The 7,954-nt window shown below is 37.4% G+C and overlaps 1 protein-coding gene across 10 annotated transcripts in view; it reads right to left on the reverse strand.

Moving 5' to 3' along the window:
* The window catches only part of Nbea (neurobeachin), a 525,681-nt gene that overhangs the window by 488,778 nt on the left and 28,949 nt on the right, over positions 1-7,954 (reverse strand). The gene's annotated exons all lie outside the window — the stretch shown is intronic.

Here is a 7,954-nt window from a genome sequence, read left to right on the forward strand (position 1 = left end):
GTAATCAAAATGGCAATATTGCCAAAGGCTATCTACAAATTCAATGCAATACCCATTAATATCCCAACACCATTCTTTAATGAAATACTGGGTAATTTTTAAAATGAAGAGATTTATGTAACTCCCAGTTCTGGAGACAGGGAAGGTCAAGACTGGGTTCCTATATCTGATGGGAGCTTCATGCTACATCATAACATAGCAGACAAGAACACATAGTGAGAATGCGGTAAAGCTGCAAAAAGGTACATACGGAAGAAGGAGGAGAAAAAAGAAGCCAACTCAGTTATAGCAACACACATTCATAAAAACTGATCTGTTCTCTAATCTAGTTTTAGAAAAAGTGACATTAATCACTCTAAAACACTCTATTTTCCAATACCACTCACATCTCCTAGCAACCAATTTCCAATATGAGTTTTGGTAAAGATAAACCACATTCAAATCATAGCATCTATATATTAGAATACTATTCAATGAAGGAGGAGGACGTGGAGGAGGAGCAGGAAGGAGAGGAAGAGGGAGGGAAGAGGAAGAAGAGGAAAAAGGAGGAAGGAAGAAACCAACCAAAACCATGGAATAAAACCTCTCGTGAATATTTTTAAGTGCAGGAGGTCACTCAGAAAGGGGTCCACACTTATGATTCCAACTGCATTACATTCTGGAAAATAAAAATTATAGAAAAAGTGAAAATATCAGTGAGGGAGAAGGGGAAGGTGGAGTACTGTGCACTTTAGGGTCAATGAAATTACTTTATGTGAAACTATACTGGGGAGCACATGGCATACTTTTTAAATATCAATAGATAAGTACTGAGCACCTGCAATTCTGGCTAGTTAGGAAGCTGAGAGCTGAGGTTAACGGTTCCACGCCATCCCAGTCAGCAAAGCCCATGAGACTCATATCCAATGAACTATTTAAAAACCCAAAAGTGGAGCTGGGAATGTGACTTAGTGGTAGAGTGCTTGCACAGCATGAATGAAGCTTGATTCCTCAGTACCACATAAACAGAAAAGGCTAGAAGTGGCTCTGTGGCTCAAGTGGTAGAGTGCTAGCCTTGAGCAAAATAAGAGGCTCAGGGACAGTAGCCAGGCCCTCAGTTCAAGCCCCAGGACTGGCAAAAAAAAAAAAAAAAAAAAGCCAGAAGTAGAGCTATGGCTCAAGTGGTTGAATGCTAGCTAGCCTTAAGCACAAGTTCAGGGACAGTACCTAGGCCCATTGTTCAGGCTCCAGGACTGGCCAAAATGGTTACATATAGAGTGGTGAGCACCTGTAATCTTGGCTACTCTGGAAGCTGAGATATGAGGATCACAGTCCAAAGCCATCCCAGCAGGAAAGTCCATGACACTCTTATAGCCAATAAACTATCAAAAAAGCCAGAAGTGGAACTATGTCTCAAGCAGTTGAGTGCTAGTCTTGAGCAAAAGCTTGGGAACAGAGCCTAGGCCCAGATTTAAAGCTCCAAGACTGGCCAAATAATAATAATGATAATAATAATAGAAGAAGAGGAGGAAGAAGAGGAGGAGGAAATAAAATGTTTTTATATATAACAAAGAATAAAAGAAGAAACTTTATGTAACCATAGAAAAACTAAGATGTTCTCAAACTAACAGATAAAGTAAGTTTAATAAAAATATATTGAACTTAAGTTCACTCTTTCATTTTACTTTGTAATGTTGCTACTAGAAAATATTTAAGTTAACCATTCACTGTTATCTCATGCCTGTAACTCTAGCAATGCAAAAAGCTGAAAAAGCTGAGGATCAAAGTTCAAAGTCAACCCAGGCAGAAAAGTTTGTCAGACTATTTCCAGTTAGCCAACAAAATGAGAGACTAAATAAGTGACTCAAGTCGTAGAACACTGACCTTGAGCAAGAAAGCTGAATGAGAGCATGAGATCTAACTTCATCCAATCTTCCAGAATCCACTGACCATTGGTATCTCTGTCTGACCACCATATATCACTCATATTTCTCTACTTATATTCACCTTTTTCCTTCTATATTGGCAAATATATTTAAACACACATGCCCAAAACCTTAACTTAAATTGTACTTCCTCAGTCAAGCCTTCAGAAATAATTCTTTAGAAAATTAAAAGGAACCCTACTCTTGACCTCATAACAATTTTCTGTAAACTACAATAATCATAGTACATATTACATTAATATGAATTATTGTAAAGAGCAAAAGTATGACAGGAAAGAGACATAAAGCTCTATAAAATGCAAGCAACAGAGCCAGACACTGCTGGCTCACACCTGTAATCCTAGCTACTCAGGAATCTGAAACCTGAGGAGGGAGGTTCAAAGCCAGCCCAGGCAGGAAATTCTATGGGACTCTTTATCTCCAGTTAACAACCAGGAAACCAGAAGTGGAGCTGTAGCTCAAATGGTAGAGTGCTAGCCTTGAGCAAAAGAGCTCAGGCACAGTGCCCAGGTCCTGAATTCAAGCCCCATGATCGACAAAAATAAAATAAAATACAAACAATGTAAGAATACTGTAAAGGACAGGGATATCATTTCTCACCTCTTTTGATATCTAAATTAGGAATGAATTATATCATCTACTATATTAGCAGTATCCCTTTATAAAGAAATAAATTTGTCTTATCGTAAAATTTAGCAAAAAGCTGGTAGCGTGGCTCATACCTATAATCCTAGCTACTCAGGAGCTGATATCTAAGGAAGGCTGTTTGAAACCAGCCTACACAGAAAAGTCTGTGAGACTTATCTTTAATTAACCACTAAAAAGCCAGAAGAGCACAAAAGCTCAGAGAAAGTGCCCAAGCCCTTAGTTCAAGCCCCAGGACTGGCACACAACACACACAGAGAAAGAAAGAAAGTGAAAAAATGTTATGTATACAAATAAACTAGTACAATTGCTTTTATAAACAGAATAGTATAAGTCATTATACCACTCTTTTTGCCTGGCTGCCAGGAAATTAAAATTAATGATTAATATTTTAAGTACATTTTTTATATTCTCCATTTCATTCTATATTCCTAAATGCTTTGGACTCTTCATCTTAGTCTTAGAGGTAACTTGTGGAACAGCCAATATAGACTGCTTTTAGAAGCAGCATAATATAAATTTAAAAACTCTTCTATTATTAATTTGTAATAAAGGTATCTTCTTTAAAATAAAGCCATATCTATATACAATTTTACAAAAGAAACAAAGATGTAAGTCAAAGTATTATATAATTAGAAATGACCATTTTATGAATTTACAGCGTACTGAATAACTTCTGCATATAACCTCCCTTATTTCTCATGGCTAAGTGATATTGCATAAGAGAAAACTAAATTTACAAAAACTGAAATAACCTTCCCAAGTTACCAAAGCTAGTATCCACATCAGAATTTAAATTCATATATTCAAAACACTAATTACCAGAAAAGCCATACACCAAAACAAATGTATGTGTCTCTACTAATCATCTAACTGTTTAACCATCAACATGCATCATAAATGACTTAATGAAAAGAAAATGCTTTGTAATGTGGGATTGTTAGAGACCCTCAGAAACAAAGGCAAACAAAATAAAAAGCACTTGTTTATTTCCTATTTATTTTACACTGGTCCTCTCTACAAGTAATTCCTATTGGCAATTTTTCAGAAGTAAAGAAACAACTATTCCCAAGTGTATAACAAATGTTGCTACAAATACAATCCACAAAAACTCTAGGGAGATGAGGAGAAAACAAAGGAAATAATGATACAACAAAGCTCCAACTTCAAAGCATATCTTTGAAATACATCTTAAAACAAAACCCCATTTATGAAAAGGCAGAATAACCATTTTATAGTGTTTTAACAACAATTACACAGAATAACAAATATACGGACTGATAAGCAAATATACAGGTAAACAATACATCATAACAACTTACTCTAATAGCAGATATAAGAACCTGGTTAATGGGAGCCTCTTAACACACAGAATAAAGTAAAAATGAAAAGTATCAATTGCCAAATAATCACATCCTTTTAAATTCTAATTCATAGTGAAAATCCCAGTCCCTTTCATAAAACAAAACAAAGAAAGACACAGGTAAATAAAAACAGTATCTACAAAGAAATTGATGAAAATTTTAATCCACACACACAAAAACTTAATGATGCCAAAACTGGTACGGATGTTATTAAGTACAAAAGGTTATCATTTTAAAATCTCTTTGAAATAGAACTTATTATTTAAAGAAAAAACCAACACAATGAATCGGCCCCATTCTACTGTGAGTGGTTATATGATGTTTTCCAACGTAAAAGATTATGTGGTGGGCTGTGTATATGGCCTAGTGGTAGAGTGCTTGCCTCGCATACATGAAGCCCTGGGTTTGATTCCTCAGCACCACATAAACAGAAAAGGCTGGAAGTGGTCCTGTGGCTCAAGCTAAAGACAATGTTCAGGCCCTGAACATTATGTATACTTCACTGATATCATTGCTCTCCTGTTTGCTCAATAAACTCCTGTTTAAGTCACTCTCCAAGAAGACCTACTTTCCCTCAAGTTTCATGCTTTCCCTCTTTGTTCTGTGTGTCTGCCATGTGTTCACTGTCTTTTACCATGAGTGACTTCTGTTCTCAATCTGACTTTGCATCTATTCAATGAATACCTCACTAACTACCTATAGTATGCCTTCATTATTTTAGACTCTGCACTTGATATAGTATTTGTTTCCAAAATAATGTACTTATATTCCAACAGTAATGTCCAGAACCTATCTGATACTATGGTTTAGATCTGACTCTACTCATATTACATAATGTAAAAGTCATGCAAGTAAACAAAAAAATAGAAAACCTGACACTTCTGGTGCTGGGAATGTAAATTAGCATGACCCCTTAATTACCCTGGCTTCAATCCCTAGTGCTGGAGAAAGAAGCGACTGATGCAATGAAGGAAAGAAAATGACTCTTGTAAGAAACTAATGAACTAGCAGAGGTCCAAATATCTCAAGTAACAAAGGAATGAGCTACATAAAAGTATATTTCCCAATCATATGTCATGCATGGACTTGAATGCTAAGGAACAAACCATTTACTATTTATTCATGATAAAACTTAAAAATCCCTTATAAGGGCTGAGAATGTGGCTTAGTGGTAGAGTGCTTGCCTAACATGCACAAAGCCCTGGGTTTGATTCCTCAGTACCACATAAACCAAAAAAGCCAGAAGTAGAACTAGTAGAGTACTAGCCTTGAGCAAAAAGAAGCCTGGAATAGTACTCAGGCTGAGTTCAAGCCCCAGGACTGGCAAAAAAAAAAAAATCCCTTCTAAGTCATCTTCATTATGTTTTGGTATATACACACGTCATTATCCATCAGAAATTGTACAGTCAGTTGCATCAAATATCACAAAAGTTATATAAGAATTATATTAGTTTCACTGAGTGACATTATTTCTCTTTTCTTGGGTTTATCCCCCGTTGTCACTTTTTTATTTTGGTACCCTGATAACATAGATAAGTTTTTCTAACTTGGGGAAAGAAAGGGGAATAACAATATGATGAAACAAAGGACAAAGTGTAAACCAATAGAATGGTGATATTAACAAGACACTATGTTGGAAATGAACTTTACAACTTGAAGGAGGAAAGTGGGGGGAAGAAAAGAAAGTGGGAGAAAAACAACAGAAGGGGTAAAAATGTTCGACAAGAAATGTACTCATTGCCTCACTTATGTAATTGTAACACTTCTGTACAACAACTTTGCAATAAAATTAAATTAAAAAAAATTATAGCCAGAGCAGGTGGCTCACACCTGTAATCCTAGCTACACAGAATGCTGAGACCTGAGGATCACAGTTCAAAGCTATCCCAGGCAGAAAGTCCGTGAGACTCTTCCTCCCCCCCCCCCACCCCCCCTTCTGGGCTTGAGCACTGTCCCTGGCTTCTTTTTGTTCAAGGCTAGCACTCTGCCACTTGAGCCACAGCACCACTTCTGGCTGTTTTCTGTATACGTAGTGATAGAGAACTGAACCCAGGGCTTCATGTATAGGAGGCAAGCACTCTTGCCACTAGGCCATACCCCCAGCCCCCCGTGAAACTCTCATCTCCAATTAATCACCAGAAAACTGGAAGTTGTGTTGTAGTGCAAGTGGTAGAGCACTCGCCTTGAGTGGAAGAGCTCAGGGACAGTGCTCAGGCCCAGAGGTTCAAGCCCTATAACTGACCAAAAAAAAAAAAAAAAAAGGGATCATATAAGAACACATGATAAATAATTTCATTTCAGCATTTCAATTCTCAGTGTTACTGGGAGGTATTGGAAACTTAAGGAGGACCCTAGTAAGAGGAAATTAATTGCTGGTGGTATCTTGCCCAGACACCATCCAATTGTGCCTCCTCCCAACTTCCCATTGCAGTTCTTCAATGCCAAGTCCTCCTCACCATTATGTCCTGGCCACAGAGCTAAGTGATGATGGATCTAAACCTAGAAAACCATGAACCAAAATAAGTCTTTCCTTTTCAGGTGTTTCCTTGGGTACTTTGTCATAGTGATGAAAGGCCAACACATCTCCTCTCCTCTCCAGGGCTCTCCCACTCTCCAAAAGCTGCTCCTTCTCTGATAATATATGGTCCATCTCCTTCCTTTCTGCAGCAAGTTCCTGACTGATCAAATTGTGTTTATTTTTCTCCATAAATTTGTCTTCACTGTATCATCTCTCAAAATCGTTGAGTGTTTCAGAGAAAAATATCTTGCTATTTTTTCTCTATCACTCTAGCTGCTCTAGTGGTGTGTGTGTGTGTGTGTGTGTACATGCATGTGCGCGCACACACACACACACACACTGCTACTACAGTTTGAACTCAGAGTCTCTGGCACTCTACCACTTGAGCCAGCCTCCAGTAATAGCTTTTTGCTGGTTAATTGGAGATACGGCTCTCAGATTTATCTGTCCAGGCTGGCTTTCGAACATCGATCCACAGACTGCTGCCTCCTAAATAGCTAGGTTTACAGCTGAAAATGGGATTAATTTTAAAAGATTTAAGTATTGTACCACCATTATAATCATCTAGCCAAGTTTCTCTGAAGATGGATTCAATTTTTAATTTCCATTTTTTTCAGAGAAAAAGTACACAAAAATGCTAGATTTAATCACTATTGAAACTTTGGGATGTTATGGTTTAGATATAAAATATCCTACCAAAGGCATATATGTTAAAGTCTTTGTCATGAACATAATGTTCAGGGATAGGTATGAAAATAGTGATTGGCTAATGAGGAAACAACTGACCTAATCAATGTACTAAACCACTGATGGATTCATAATTAGACTGTTGGGAGGTGGTGAAAACTGAGCAGTAAGGCCCGATTGGGGAAAGTACATCCCTGGAAGTGTACCTCTAAAAGACAGCCTTTGCATGGGTGCTTTAGGGTTAACAGACTTTCTCTGCCATGCCATGCTGCTGTTTCTGTCTTGCCACAGGCCTAAAAGTAATGATCGAGATAAACAAGGACTCAGACCTCCAAAATAGTAAATCAAAATAAGTCTTTCCTCCCTTAAAATGTTTATCACAGACATTCTATTCTATGAAGGCATGAAGGGCAAACTAACACAGGGTATATTTAATCAGAATTTTTAACAAACAATAAAAGATTACCTAAGCAATATGCAAACATTATTTTCTTTAAAACAAAAACTTTAAAATTTTAAATTTTAAAAACCAAAACTTAAAACCTTCTTTTGGTCAGTTATGGGGCTTGAACTCTGGGCATGGGCACTGCCCCTGAGCTCTTCAGCTCAAGGTTAGTACTCTACCACTTAAACCACAGTGACACTTCTGGTTTTCTGGTGGTTAATTAAAGATAAGAGTCTCATGGACTTTCCTACCTGGGCTGGCTTTGAACCATGATGCTCAGATCTTACCCTCCTGAGTAGCTAGGATTATAGGGCATGAGCCACCAGCACCTGGCTGCCCCAAATTTAAAATCTTTAAAACTAAAATTCTC

The sequence above is a fragment of the Perognathus longimembris genome, chromosome 3, assembly GCF_023159225.1.
Source record: "Perognathus longimembris pacificus isolate PPM17 chromosome 3, ASM2315922v1, whole genome shotgun sequence".
NCBI classification, from domain to species: domain Eukaryota; kingdom Metazoa; phylum Chordata; class Mammalia; order Rodentia; family Heteromyidae; genus Perognathus; species Perognathus longimembris.